Here is a 15,108-nt window from a genome sequence, read left to right on the forward strand (position 1 = left end):
CTTCCCAAAATAGCAATAAATTTTACTCCAAACTGAAAGCATCAAAGGAAAATTAAAATAACATATACCAAAATATTTTTAAAAATAGAATTTTTGTAAATAGGGGATCTCCAGTGCTTACAACAAGAATCCTGGAATTTTTTTTAATTTAAAGTTTAAAAAAACTATCAAAAACCCCCCACAAGAAATGGGAAATAAAATAGTATCTAAGCTCCCAGAGCAGAAGGGAAAAAAAATCCAAGATGGGCTCCCACTTCTACTAGGGGTAGGAGTGTCATGTGTTGCTATGCTGAAGAAGTCTGGTGGATTCCACCTTGGATCATTACTTCCTAACTACTTTCTCAGTCTTTCCATTGAATGTTACTTCAACAAACTCCCTTTGCTCTTTACTCAGGAATGGTTTGGTTTTCCTTCAGGCAGACTGCAGGAAAAGAGTTATGGGAAGAGGAAGTAGGTGGAGTGCCCCCTCTCATACCAACTCCAGATGCCTACAACCGAAGCTGTTAAACCTCTTGTTAGGATGATCCAGGTCCAAGTTTTCTGTCCTTGCTCTGGGAAGTTACAAAAAATGAATCAGTTTTCCCCTCAGCTTGAGCCCACAGCCTGGACAGTTGTCCTAGCAATAAATGTTTCATTTTCAGAAATCTGTTTCTCTCTCTTCCCTTCCATTGTCTTTTCTCTGCTACTTTTGAGTATTGAAAAGTGTGGTTCTGTGATGCACTAGGCATCCACATTTATTTTAGAATTTGTGTGTTCAGTCAGTTCAGTCACATCCAACTCTTCATGACCCCATTTGGGGTTTTCTTGGCAAAGATACTGGAATGGTTTGCCATTTCCTTCTCCAGCTCATTTTTGTAATTGTGTTCGTATAAGTTCCTGGGTTTGTTTCAGTAGGTAGACTCCTAAATATTTTATAATGTCTTCAGTAACTTTAAATGGAATTTCTCTTTCTATCTCTTGCTGTTGGGCTTTGTTGGTAATATATAAAAATGCCGATGATTTATGTGGGTTTATTCCAGTTCATTTTTACAGTTGAGGAACTAAGGCAAACAGGATTAAGTGACTTCCCCAGGGTCACACAGCTAGTGTCTGAGGCGAGATTTGGACTCAGGAAGATGAGTCTTCCTGACTCCAGGCCTGGCATTCTATCCACTCTGCCACCTAGCTGCTCATTTATCTTAGAAAACAAGCTTTAAAAACAAAAAGTAAATAGAAAGGAAACAAAAACTCTTAAATGATAATCTGGGGACAATATGCCTGTTCTCCCAAAAAGGAGAGGGGAGAAAATGGGAAAAGGACCATGAAGAATCACTAGCCTTGGTCTCAACAGTTTGAACAATCTCAGCAGAACCCAGCATCTGTTCTGTGACTGGCACATGGCTTGATCACACATTCGCTTGTCCTGCAGCTTGGTGCTACAGGAACCATGGCTAGTCTTCTTACATTGTTTCCTAGGTTCACTTTTTTCAGTTTCTGACTTAGCTGTTGGTGTTGATGGTCTTGAAAACTCTGCTTTCCTGAGCCCCCATATCCATTCCTCTCCTTGTGGCAGGAAAACTCCCAACCCTACTCTCCTCCATCTCCAGTTGCCCTTCCCCTTCTTGGGAATGGGAAGGGCTGAACTGTGAATATTTTTATCTTGATCAGCAGTCATCCATATCCAGTGTCTAAAATATCTTTTTGGCTACCCCAAAGGTAGGTGGCACAGTGGATAGAGCACCGGCCCTGGAATCAGGAGGACCTGAGTTCAAATTCGGCCTCAGACACATAACATTCATTAGCTGTGTGACTCTGGGCAAGTCACTTAACCCCAATTACCTCACCGAAAAAAAAAAAATGGGGCAGGGAGGTGGCGCAGTGGATAGAATACCAGTCCTAGAGTCAGGAGGACCTGAGTTCAAATGTGACTTCAGACACATTAGCTGTGAGAACCTGGGTAAGTCACTTAACCCCAACTGCCTAAAAAAAAATTTGCTATCATGTCATTTTGTTTAGGAGACCATATATTTAATTAGCTAAAAAATGTTTTCTGTGCTCTTTAAACTTTCAGAAATGGTAGTATTCACAATAGATATCTTTACATATGTATTTAATTCCACTTAATAAATTTGCCACATTGTTCTAACTTACTGAGAAATTTTTGGATTCTGAAGTTAGAATGTTAGTAATCCCTCCAGTTTTATGTCATCTGCATACATTTAAAAAATATGCCATTCGGTCCTGTGTTGAAGTCATTGACCAAAAAAAAAAATAGGTTGAACAGCAAGGACAGATCCTTGGGGCATTCCATTAGAGAATTTTCTCCAGGTTGATGCCCATTTGTTAATGACTACTCTTTGGATCTGTTAATTCAACAAGTTCAGAAGTGTATCTCCATTATCTAAAGTCCAGAGATGTCAAATTCCCAAGCAAACAGCCCACAAAATTCCCAGGAAACCACATTAAAATGTAATTTGGAAATGTCTAACAAATAGAAATGCAATACAACACAGTTAATGTTAACTTGCTATTTTTTAAGTCAGTATGTGGCCTGAGGGGATCCATTTCTGTTTGAGTTCAATACTACTGATTTAGACTAAATCTTTTTTTCTTGTTCAAAAGAATCCAAGTATTTTGCTAAAACTGATTTACTAAATCAAAAGTAATTCCTCGTGATCTAATCCTGTCAACAACAACAAAAAAAAATAAGGGTCATGCGGTATAATGTTCTTGATGAAACAGTATGTTTAGCCAGCTTTATATCCCATTCTAGTCATCCAACAGAATTCCTGGGTGTGTGGAATGTAGGCCTCTTGCTATTTGCCCCCTCCTCCCTCCCTCCTTTCATTTCTTGCCTTTGTTTTGGGAGCAATAACTGAACCAATAATAGCATTGTTACTGGAAAACTCATGTTGCCCTGTGACTTAATTCACAATCCTTGTGAGTGCCTCTACAAATTTCCCTTTCCTGGTTTATCCTTCTTTATGTGTTTCATCCCCCTATTAGAATGTAAGCTCCTTGAGAGCAGGGTCTCTCAATTTTATATTTGTATCTCCAGTGTCTTAACACATATATTTGTTGACTAATAAACATTCACAAACTCCATAATAAATTTTAAAATTTTTCCTTGAATCATAGAATCATGGCTTTTGAGCTGAAATGGACTTTAGAGGTAATCAAGAATCGTTGGATCCTTAATTGAGAGCTCGAAGTAATGTTAGAGGCCCTGGAGTCCACCCTATTCATTTTACAGATGAGGAAACAAGCACAGAGAATTCCTCCAATCTTATTTTATAGATGAGAAATCTGAACCCTAAAGGGGGCGAAAGTGACTCATCCAAGGTCAAGTTGAACAGTTTGCAGTTGAAGGATCTGCTCTCTTTCCGTATTTGGATAGCATTTGGCCATCTTCTGTACTATTGTATCTTTTCAATTCTCAACAATTTTCCAAAGATTGCCTACCAATCATATTAGCTAGGTCTTTCTCTGCTCTGGATTGTAGTCCATTGACTGGTGGCAATTCAGTGATGGTAGTTAGGTGCTGTTATTACTTTTTTTATTTTTCCTAGGTTACAATTCTAGGTTAACCATTGTTTTATTTGTTTCGAATGCAAAGATTGGCCTTGAATGTGTTTAAAATATGTGTAAGGATTTGCTTAGGGAACTTCCCCAGTCAATTTGATAAGCCTACAGAGAGGTTATTTCTTTTTTCCTATTGACCTTGGACATACCATTGGCCTCTTGGAAAGGCAAAGAGAGGGGAAAATCTCATCAAGTCTCATGAGTGCCCCAAGATGAATTAGTTGGTTGAGCTATTCCTTGATGCCTCCTCAGTAATAGGTTTCAATGACTGGGACTGCCCCCACAGTGAATTTGTTGGCTTGGACTCCTGGGAGGACAGACTTTGGAGTAGCAACCTCTTTTGTGATGGCCTGTAAAAAGGAACTAATGGAACTTCTTTGCTGTCCTTTCACTTTTATCATCTACCTTTCTTTTGCAGGGTTCCTTAGAGTACAGGGTTGGAGAGGATTTTCACACACACCATCCCAAGAGTCCAGTGATTGCCTTCTAACAGAATCACATAGGCACTACATATGCTTGGTCAAGCAGCCTGAGAAGGAACTGCCTTTTGCGTTCCTTCTTTTCTGTAAACAAACGTCAGAGACCTGAGAGTGGATTTGGCAGTGGTGGATTATCCTGGAGAATCACATAGGAGCTACCTACATTGCCCATGTAGCCTGGGAAGGACATTTATAGACAATGCCATTCCTGAATCCCTGACTCCTAGTTAGAGGAGGTGTGATTTCTTGGACAGTGCTATCTTTAGCAGTTGCCTAACCTGAGTCTTTAGGGGTCCAGCCTTCTAGCCTGAGAAAGGGTATTCCTAGGCAGTTCAGTCTTGAGATCTAGCCTTTTAGCTAAGGGAATTCTCTGAACAGCAAATCTGAGACGATGGGCCCCATGCCTGCCCTGCCCAAGACCTCATTAGCATAGAGGAGAAAAAACCTTGGCTTAGTTTTGCTGTTGCTGTTATTCAGATAGTGCAAAGGGAGATTCAGTGGAATCTTGAGGTATTTCTCTATGAGCAACTCCAAGATCAGTTCCCTTCTGAGTGGAGTCCAAAGCATGGGGTGGGATGAGTATGAAGGTCTCTAGGACACTGGAAAAGAAAAGAAGAGAGAAATTTGTGCCTATTGTTAATGGATATTATGCATTCCTTCTGTTTTTTTTCAATATAGTTATCCCTTCTACATCATGGAGGGGTTAGGGACATGCCAACCCCCCCATTGGAAAATGTGTAAAATTTTTTGACCTTCCCTTTGAACCAGAGAAGTCTGAATTATTATGATATTAAAAGATAAAATATGTTGATATTATACAATACCGTACATGTATTTTATGCACTTCTGAGTTTCTGTGTCGTCAGCTGACCTTCACATGTTGTCTATGGCTTCCTCAAAACTCTCCAAAAATTCCAATTTAATTCCTTATGCTGACCTGTGATATATGGAAACCATGATGGGGAAAGTCACAATGTGGAAGAATAACTGTATTTGTGTATGGATCCTTTTAAGTCCTTTTAATCTTCTACATTTTCTGGTGGGTTAAACATATGCTACCCTACACCCATTACCACTGTTACCTTGAGTGTATGTATGAGATCTGGGCAACCTAATTGACCCAAATCCATGAAGCCTATACAAGAGCTAACATGAGTCATATTCAGAAGCCTCCCAGAATAAACTCTGAGTGGAAACATAAGCCAACAATAAGTGATCTTTTTGGGGTCAGAATTTGAGGGTTCTTGCTCATGAATTACAATTGGCATCAAAAATAGAGTTATGGCAAATAGATAAAAGAGGATAAAGAACTATCTTGGCAAATCTCCAGAATTAAAGAGGTAAACATCTGAACACTACAGTGCCTTCATTTTTCTATATAATAAGCCAAGGTCCTTCAGCCTATAGCTAGTGATAGGACTGATTGAAATGTAATTAAATTTTGATCAAGGATAATTGTGGGAGTAGAGAGGAGGGGGTAGGTGTGAGAGCTGCTATAAAAATAGAGTGCCTAGGACTTAACAACTTATTGGACTGAAAAAGAAATTAAAAAGAATTAAAGATGATTATAAGGTTTTGAATCTAGATTATTCGTGAATCAACAGAAAGAGGTAAATTAGACAGTTGGAGTTTGAGGATTAGATGATGAATTCAGTTTTGTTCACGTTGATGGGTTCATGGTGTACCCCAACAATGTTGGGGTGCCACCAGAAATAATGGAGTAAAAACGTGTGAGTTCTAGTGTCCCGAAAGAAATCCACTTGGGCATTTCTCCAAGTTAAAGACATTTATTGGAGTGATGCCCCCAAGCAGGCCCTGCTCCCTTTAAGGCAGAGCCCCAACAGGCTCTACTCCACATGGGAGGCAGAGTGAGCAATTATTGGGGTTAGGTATCTGATCTGTATGGTTTGATGGGATGGGAGAAGGGGGACAGGAGAAGGGAGGAGGGGATAGCAGGACTCTGGAATGCCGAGGATATCAGGTAGTCCAGGAGGTGTCTTTGTCTTACAGATAAGCAAGGAGGACAGGAAAGGGGGAAGAGGGGTACTGCTCAGGAGTCCATACAGATAAGCAAAGGGAAGAGGAAAGGGGAAAGGAGAAGGAGTTTTGGAATGTCAGGTAATTGGGGGTGCTTTGTGAAAGCACACAGGTAAATCCATGGTGGGGGTCCTGAATGCATAGTCTTCTTTGATTGCTTTTCTAGCTGGTCACATCCTGCATCCTGCTTGCTCCATCTGCCTCAAGCACTCCTGTCTACCTCATCAATGTTGCATTTGAGTTATCAGCAGGACATCTAAGTTGAGATGGACAGCAGGCAATCGGAAAAAAAAATTGTACAGGTCTAAGGGTCCTTCTGCATCTAAGAGATGTTTATGTAGTAATGAAGATGATGAGATAAAAAGATGGAAACACATAAACTCAGAGCTATAACTAGGAAACGTGCCTGGAACAAGCACTGCAAACAACCTGAGCAAATGGCAAGACACTTGTTTGGGAAGAAGGTACATAGCGCCCCAGGGAAGAGGGCAAAGATCCCGGTTTACTGCTCTGGAGGCTGCCCCCCAACTCCCATCACCATACCTCAGCCTGGGTGGGGAACCTGTAGCCTCAGGCCATGCGTGGCCCTCTAGGTCCTCAAGTGTGGCCCTTCGAATCCAAACTTTGATGAGGATGGGATCTAGACCCCAAAAAGGGAAAACCCCGGACTTCCCCATGTGGCCAAATCTAGGCTATAATTCCATCAACTGGCCTTTCACTGTGGGTAGGCCCAATTTCTGTTACCCTTAACCTAGCCTGGCCCTCCATTGTTTTACCTCCCTGTGGCCCCCAGCTGCTTCCCACCCTTAATCCCAGCTGGGCTCCATTCTCCCTTGGCCACATGGTTCCTGGCATTCTATTACCTCAAAGTCTCCCCCTCCCCCCCCCCCCCCATTTCGTGGCCATTCCTAGATTTCTTCCACAGTCTTTCTGTATATAAGGTCCATCTTGTCTCCATTAAGGTGCTCAGATTCTTAAAATCTAAACAATAGCTCACTAATGTTCAGACTCCTTAAGAGTCTGCCCAACGTGACCAATGTTCTAGTAAACCTTGTCTTTGGCTGAAAGAAGACTTGGATCGAATTCTTTCAGGCAGGACCTGCATGTTCTGATTTTGGGGTCCCAACACCCCTAAGCCCCTAACCTCAACGACTTCATGGAACAAATCCCCTTAATAGAAGGATTTGTTCTGTAAAACTTGGATTCAGTTAAAAGGCCACACCAGAGGACCTAGAAGGCCCCAAGTGGCCTTGAGGCTGCAGATTCCCCAGCCCTGCGCCCAGTCCCTTCCCCCCCACTCCAAGAATTTGTCCATTTGGTAGCTTCCAAGTCAAACTATTTACTCTTGATAACTAAGTGCTAAAGTCATGTGTTTCTTCAGATTTGTAAATCAGGAAGTGTAATTCCTGGGGTTGGGGGAGTGATAACCCTTACAAGTAAGCAGACTTTTAGGGAGAGAGCTAACAGAGACTTAAAATCACTCTCGCTTCCCCCTCACCACCAAAACTTTTTAAGTACCATCACAAAACTGGAAAGGATCTTATGTATCATTTTGTCCAAGTCCTTGATTTTACAGGGGACAAAACTGAGGGCACAGAGAGGGAAACTTCTGTGACCCTGGGCAAACTGGATGCCCAGTTTCATAGATTCACAGACTGTTGGAGCTAGAGGGAACCTTAGGGACTGCCTTGTTCAGCCCCCTAATTTTACAGAGAAGGAACCAGACCCAGATCAGTGTCAGAGCAGTTCTCCAGACCGTCACTCTCTCATTTTTAGCTAAGATGCTGATATTTGTTCACTCTTAGGGGTAATTGGACACCAGACCACTGGACATTTCAGAAAAGTAGTCAGTCCCTGGTCTCACCCCTGAGGATATACAATTAAACAAGGAAGAACGCTCCTCGGGTCAAAGCAATTTGGGAGGGTCAAATTTTAGGAAAAAAAATCTTGGGGATTGAAGAATCAAAAGATTCCCAGGAAAGCATGGCCCTCCATCAGGGTCTTTGTGTCCCCCACCCATATCCCAATTTCTCCTCCACTGAGAGCAGATCCTGCTGAGAGGGAGAGAGAACTCTGTGCCCTGAGGAAGCATTTCTCCCTTCCTCCCAGGGGCAACCTAGCTACTACAGGTGCCTGATACATTTGAAATCCCCCTCCTTTCCTCTCACAGGTGGTCCACAACACTTTCAAACTGGCACTTCTCCTCAGTCTTTGTTCTCTAGGCCATGGAAAAGCTGGAGAAGCTGGGGAAGTTAACACTTCTTGGGGAAAGACAAGATTTCTTAGGGTTGGGGAGGTGTTGAGAGTTGTCCTAAGGAAGGCACAGACCAAAAACTGGGTTGAGATACTGTATCCTTCACCCTGCCTTACTCCACCCCCCTCCCCAACCTAAAAACTCCATCCCTATTTGCTTGGTGAGGTGTGCCGTCTTTGGGCCACTAATGAAGTTACTGAGGAGACAGCTTTACTTGGGTTGAGATTGGACATCGTTCCTTCTCCTAGGCTGGACTTGTCTGGGTCTCTTGCTTTGGCGTAGAGATTTTCTTCAATTTATGATCTTGTTTGTACATAGTTGTTTACATGTTATACGTCCTGTTAGACTGTGACCTCCTTGAAAGCAGAGACTGATTTTTGCCTTTCTTTGTGTCTATACCTTGTAGCAGAGTGCCAGGCACATAGTAAGTAAATAATTAATATAGTAAGTAAATAATTAATATAAAGATTCTTCATCTGTAAATTAGAGATTATAAAACTTGAACTACCTAACTCATAAGATTTTTGTGAGGAAGCCATCCTTTCCACTTTAAAGCACCCTGTAAATGTGAGCAATATTTTTATAATTGTTATTTTGTGTAAAACAGGAGAGGTTCAAAGATAGCTATTGTGCTCTATAATTACTATCTGAATATTGTGGTTGCAAATTGTGTCCACTGTGTGTTACTGGCTACTGGAAACTTTGTGTTTGCAATAGTTTATCATTGCAACTTTATATACAAGAATAATAACTGTAATATTTACACAGCCAAAAGAATAATGATTAGTGTAGTGAAAAGAGCCCTGAAATTGGAATCAGGTGACGAGTTCAAATACCAGCCTTGTTACCATCTGTGTGACATTGAGCAAGTCAGTTCAGAGTCATAGAATTTTGTAGCTTGAAGAGGCCTCATCCTCAAAAAAAGACTCAACCCCAAAAAGAATCCATTCTATAACATACGTAACAAGTGGCTGTCCAACCTTTTTTTTTGAACACCATACAAAGCAATCCTCTCTACTTAGGGATAGTTCTAATTTTTAGGAAGATTTTCCTTACATTAAGCCTAAATTTGCCTCTCTGCAGCTTCCACCTATCCATTGCTTCTAATTCTGGGGCCAAGAAAATATTATGCCTCATCTACATGACAGCCCTCCAAATGCTAAAGACATCTGTCAAGTCTGAGTCTTCTTTTCTAACTGCTAAATATCTCCATTTCCTGGAGCTAATCCTTCATATAGCTTGGACTTGAGACCCTTCTCTATTCTGTTTGTTCTATTCTAGATGCATTTCAACTTATCCTTTGTAAATTAGGGTGCCCAAAACAAAGCATAGTATTCTAGTTGTGATCTGACCAGTATTACTGCTTTATCCCCAGAAGCCATAGCTCTCTTCATGCAGCTGAAGACCACATTAACTTCTTTGCTGAGTATTGATTTCACCTTGCTGGACCTCAGTTTCTCTATCTGTAAGGTGAGCCTAGATCTTTAAGGTTTCTTCTAGTGCTAACATGCAATAATTCTTTGGTTTCCTTTTAAAAGGACCCACTCTATTTATCACACCTAGTAGGTTGGTACTTAGAACTTGGCACTAAGGGGGTCAAGGCTAATAATTCAATTGCCATGGGCTAGTTACCTTGACTCTGTTCTGGCTATAGTCTGCAGCATAAATTACCTCTCAGACTCCAGGTCTGGCACTCTATCCACTGCACCACCAAGCTGCCCATTGGTTTGCTAAAGGATCAGCCGTATATCTGCCAGCTCTGCAGACAGATACTTTTTGGTAAGTCAGTACAGACAGAAGAGAGAGATTCATCCCTGGCAACCAAAAGAGCCAACAATCCTCTTGAGAGGATATTATTGTTGCCTCTTGGTGAGGATCAGGCCTTTTGCCTCCCCCTCCCCCAACCAGTACTACCTTTCAGAGGAGCAACTTACCCCAAAGAGGTCCATGTGTGACATTGCAGAGAGTAGGCTCAGGGAGCCAAGCTAAGTGACTAACTCAGCAGACACCGTGTCTGGGCGTAGCAATGTGAGAACAACATGAGAAAAGAAAGGATGTCAGGGTCTTGCAGTAGGGGCACAAATAGCTTGACCACATGCATTTCTAAGGTTGTGTTTCTATACTACTATATTCGTACATGGGTGTTCTCATGTATGTATTTGTGACAGAAAGTACCCCAGGTTTTATACTATTGTTTCTGCTCCATGATTTCAGTAAACATTTTTGTTTTGAGCTAATTGTGTCAACTGGCTGAGTGTTGAAGGTAGACAAATCAGTGGAGGCCTGTGATCCATAGTTTCAGGAGTTCAGAGTCACATAATACTCCGAACCTGGACTTCCCTCAGGAGATCCAACATGTTAATGTGAGTTGGAAGAGTATCATGAGAGAGGATATTGCATTACAATGTAATCTTGACTGAGTTACTCTCTTTAAGCTTTAAGTTTTCTCCTTTGTCAATATGAAGGGGACAGTCTAAGTCAGTGATTCTCAAAGTGTGGTTCAGAGACCCCTGAGGGTCCTTTCATAGTACATAAGGTTAAAACTATTTTCATGATAATAGTAAGATGTTTTAATTTCTAATACAATAAAACCAAGGGTGTGCTGTTAAGTGCTTAACAACCAGCTCTTTAAAAAAAATTTGTAGCATATTTGTAAGTTTAATCTGCATTATTGACATTTTATCATTTTCTTAAATCTAGAGTCTAGACAATCAATTAAACAATAAATCAACTCTTGAATGTAGCATTTGTGGATTTCCAAGGTATAAATGCTCACATAGAAAATTTAAAAATTATTTTGAAATAATTCTTAAGAGTATAAAGGGACCAAAATCTTTGAGACCCATTGGAACTAGGTGATCTCTAACATCAAATCAAGACCTGAAATCTGTGATTCTGAGTTCAAAGAGTATAAGTCAGGGAAATTTGACCATAGGTCTCTAAGGAGTGAAGACATACACACACCATATATAATATATGTTTGACTATGTTTACTTTGTGTTCAGTTATTTCTGACTTTTTGTGGTTTTCTTGGCAAAGGGTGTTCAGGGAAGAGTAGTACCTCTAGTGTGAGAGCTTGCCAACCCCTTTTCAGGGCTGTTCATCTACCTCCGGTGTCCAATCAGTCACCCAGCTCTCACCTGTGGCCCCAAGAAGCTATAGCATGCTTAGTGGCTATACCCTGATAAAACCATCTCAGCTAATGGGCTAAACTAGGTTGAGGGCAACAGATAGGCCCCAAGCATGCGAAGACTTCCCCCTGGGCAGATGAGGACATTTTTTTCCAATGGCCATGAAGGTGGCTAAAGCAGGCACAGAGGAGCACTTAGGGCTTGGTCAGACATTGAAGATGCCAAGGTCATCCACTGCTTCCTGGTCCATTGCCAATTATCCTGACTTTTGTCCTGCCACTGGACTTATGACTCTGGAAGAGAGAGTGAGGCTGACAACTTTGTGTAACTCTGCTTCACTTAAATCCAATTCATATGCAAGTCATCACCCCGTGATGTCACTGATCTTCTTTGAAAATGAAGGACAAACAACAACATAAATATGTACGTATATGTAAAAATAAAAACACATAAATGTGAATATATCAATGTGTATATATATACATAACTATATGTACATATAATCTTATGCACATACATAGATTATATACACACATATACTAATAAACTCAATGGATTGGCCATCCAAATGCATTCCATAATCTAGCTGATGACTGGTTTTCACCCATTTAGTTTTTTCCTGTATGAATTGCTAGGTTAATCTTTTGATTAATCATGGATGCCTTGGAGGCGGCCTTGTAGTATTCTGGGATTTGATGTATCCAACACAGTAAATAGCATCTCCAAAAGGAACACATGAAAGACCCCACAATCAAAAAGGCAGCACTCTTCCATTTAGACCTTGCAGAATAAATCCTCTATAATAGTGATATACACCTTTGACAAGCATTTATCTCTGTATCATTGAGTAATTTTAACACATGGATGAGGATAGCTGTTTAAGCTGTGTTTTCCTGATGCTTTTTGTAACAAACAAGCATTAGCAGTGTGGGACCTTGTATTCTTTTAACCTTTAAGTCAATTGTGTGACCAGAATGATGTGGTCTGCTGTAGAGCTGTATGTGAAAGCTTATCTGTTTCATATATACATATATTTTTTTAAAATCAAGAGTTCCTTTAATACATATATAGATCATTCTCATAAAAATTGTTATGATATAAAAAAGTGGGCATATAGATTAGTAGTTATTGTTCTTGATTGCCATTTTGGATATTAATGTTGTATGTGATTTTTTTCCTGGTTATTTTTGGTATCTTTTCCTCCCTGAGCTATTTTAGAAAATAATTCCTCAGTCTTTAAAATTTATGTCCTTTTCCTGCACTGATTTCTTCAGCATATATGTAGTTTTCGTCTGGCTATTCTTGAATTTATCTGAAGTGCCATTTCTACATCTAGTACATTGGGGACTAAAGTATTAGAATCCAATTATGGTTACTCTGTCATTGATGATTAAAATAGATCATTATAGAAACGTGGTACAATTTGTTCCATTTTATAGCTATTCATGGTCATCTTGTGATTTTCATCTTTGTATATTCTTGGGATGATATGGCTCATTTGGGTTTCACACCAAGATTTTTGTAGACTTATTTCCCCTTTCATTCCTTTTTTACAATTTTTGAAGTGATATTGCTCATAATTTCCTACCATCCTATTTGGCAGTGTTTTGCAAATGAACTTGTAGTATAAATTGACTTTGCTTTTGGTTCCTCATTTCTGCCTGAACGACAAAGAAATAATAAATGGTAGTTTCTGAAATATTTTAGCCTGCTTGTCATTGTAAATGTCTTATTGTAATTATTTTATTTGTTAAACTGTTGCAGAAAATGATGACAATTAAGATTAGTATCTATCTCTTCCTTTATCCATTTCCCATTTCCTACCATCAGTTTTAATAGGTTGAAGTTGTTAAGTTATTACAGTTATTTACAGTGTCTTCTCTCATCTTTAACCTCTTGTTTAATTTGATGTTGATTTTGACTTTTGCTCTATACTTTTTTAGTCTGTGATCTGACTGAACGTGAGACAGCTGATTCTGATATTGCACATCTATAACTAGTAATTTTCTGCCTGTTGAGATATAGTCAGCTTAATTTTCTTTGGTGAGTTGTTTGGAGCGTGTCTTATCCAGTACCTTCATACTCTGTTTTCCTCAGTCTCTCTTTGTCTCTGTCTCTACCTGTCTTTCTCTGAATCTCTCTTGGTCTCTCTCTCTCTTTGTGTGTGTATGTGTGTGTGAGACGTACACACAGAGACAGAAAAAGAGACAGAGAGAAAGAGAACCTTGTAAGCACTTAACACTGTGAGGCACTATGCTACAGATACAAACAAGATAATCCCTATGCTCAAGGAGCTTACATTCTTGGGGAGAGAGAACAACACGTAAAGGGGAGCTGAAAAGCAAAAGAGGCAAGGCAAGGTGGTTGCTAAGGGTGAGCAGGAGGAAAAGACATTTGGGGAGTTGAGTTGTGAGTACAGTGGAGCATCATGGCAGGGTCCCTTCTGATGCAGTAGTCCTGGTAGGCAGTCACAAATCAGGAGAGTCTGGCCTCTGAGTGGAGTTTTCTCCAGGGAGACAAAGTATCACAGATTTCCAACCTTTTTTTTTAAACTCCTAAACCATGGTACATAATCAAACACTCCACAAACATTTGTTAAGCACTGGGTGTCAGGCACTGTGCTTAGGTGCTGGGGATACAAATACAATAAATGAAAAAAAATCCCTTCTCAAAAGGAGTTTACATTCTAATATATACAAATATAATTAACCTGCTTACTAGTTCTGAGAGTATGTGATACAGGATGAAGGGGGATGGAAGAAGATACCCTCTTCCATTTTTCCTTGTATGGGGCCAGTCCTGGGCAAAATGTTTAAATGGGCAAAGTTTGCCTTGGGCATCTTCCCACTTCCCTCTGAGCCTCTCTCCTCTCTCAATGCCCTTCCTCTAAAGTGGTCCCTGACCTCAAGGAGTCTCCACTTTGGCTCTTTACCCAATCCTGCCCTAATTTCCAAAGTGCATTATGTTCCACCATTACTTACCTCTCTTGCACCATGACCCACCTCCTTTTCTCACTGCAGTTATTTTTAGTTAGGTATTAGGATGAAAGCAATCTGATTGAATACACCGTTCACAGTAATATGTGATTGGTGCATTTGTCCTTTACCTCCCAGCATTTTTAAAAGAGGAATTTGTAAATCCAAATTTGTTTCTAATTGGTAGAAATGCAGGCTGTTAGAAATTGTAGAGTAGAAGAGTTCTTAAAGTATATTCTGGTAGTCCCTTTCTTGGTTCAGCTCCCTAAACCCTTCCAGTTTTTCATAGCTTCTTTTCTTTCTCCTTTTCTAGACTTGTCTTTAAAAGCTTCATTTTTTTTTCTTCTAAATGGCATCTGTGGCAATACATCATGATACTATGGAAAGAGCATGAGTTCTGGAGCCAAAGGCACTTAGAGGCGGCTAGATGGTGCAGTAGTTAGAACTTGGAGTCAGGAAGTCAGTCACAAGTTGAAATCCAGCTTCAGACACTTATTAGGGTCTTATTTATTTATTTATTTTCTTACTCACTTATTTGAGGCCTTGGGCAAATGACTTACCCTCCATCTGCCTCCATCTCAGCAGTAAAATGAAAATAAATAGCGCCCACTTCCCAGGGTTGTTTTGAGCATCAAATGAGACCTGGGTCCAAATTCCACTTCTGACACTGC

At 40.3% G+C, this 15,108-nt stretch overlaps 1 long non-coding RNA gene across 1 annotated transcript; it reads right to left on the reverse strand.

Moving 5' to 3' along the window:
• Nucleotides 1–1,910: 1,910 nt before the first annotated feature.
• On the reverse strand, nucleotides 1,911–15,093 carry LOC114052821. Its single transcript, XR_003570317.1, has 3 exons — nucleotides 14,444–15,093; nucleotides 4,870–4,977; nucleotides 1,911–4,639 (listed from the first exon to the last, which is right to left on the reverse strand). It is a non-coding gene; the product is annotated as an uncharacterized LOC114052821 (long non-coding RNA).
• Nucleotides 15,094–15,108: the final 15 nt, after the last annotated feature.

This window comes from Vombatus ursinus, unplaced genomic scaffold (assembly GCF_900497805.2).
Source record: "Vombatus ursinus unplaced genomic scaffold, bare-nosed wombat genome assembly UNPS02014809.1, whole genome shotgun sequence".
NCBI lineage: Eukaryota > Metazoa > Chordata > Mammalia > Diprotodontia > Vombatidae > Vombatus > Vombatus ursinus.